Raw genomic sequence first — 509 nt, 5'->3', positions numbered from 1 at the left:
TACCACACAATTGCACTCATCTCACATGCTAGTAAGGTAATAGCTTAAAATTCTCCAAGCCAGGCTTCAGGAATATGTGAACTGTGAACTTCCTGATGTTCAAGCTGGTTTTAGAAAAGGCAGAGGAACCAGAGATCAAATTGCCAACATCCGCTGGATCATGGGAAAAGCAAGAGAGTTCCAGAAAAGCATCTATTTCTGCTTTATTGACTATGCCAAAGCCTTTGACTGTGTGGATCACAATAAACTATGGAAAATTCTGAAAGAGATGGGAATACCAGACCACCTGATTTGCCTCTTGAGCAATTTTTATGCAGGTCAGGAAGCAACAGTTAGAACTGGACATGGAACACAGACTGTTTCCAAATAGGAAAGGGAGTTCGTCAAGGCTGTATATTGTCGTCCTGTTTCTTTAACTTATTTGCAGAGTACATCATGAGAAACGTTGGACTGGAAGAAACACAAGCTGGAATCAAGATTGCCGGGAGAAATATCAATGACCTCAGATA

The 509-nt window shown here is 41.1% G+C and overlaps 1 protein-coding gene across 2 annotated transcripts in view; it reads right to left on the bottom strand.

Moving 5' to 3' along the window:
* The window catches only part of TFPI (tissue factor pathway inhibitor (lipoprotein-associated coagulation inhibitor)), a 98,300-nt gene that overhangs the window by 40,580 nt on the left and 57,211 nt on the right, over window positions 1-509 (bottom strand). The window lies entirely within an intron of this gene.

The sequence above is a fragment of the Bison bison genome, unplaced genomic scaffold, assembly GCF_000754665.1.
Source record: "Bison bison bison isolate TAMUID 2011002044 unplaced genomic scaffold, Bison_UMD1.0 scf7180017864459, whole genome shotgun sequence".
Lineage (NCBI taxonomy): Eukaryota > Metazoa > Chordata > Mammalia > Artiodactyla > Bovidae > Bison > Bison bison.
Note: the sequence above shows the minus strand (reverse complement) of the source record. Positions and strands in the feature narration are given on the sequence as shown.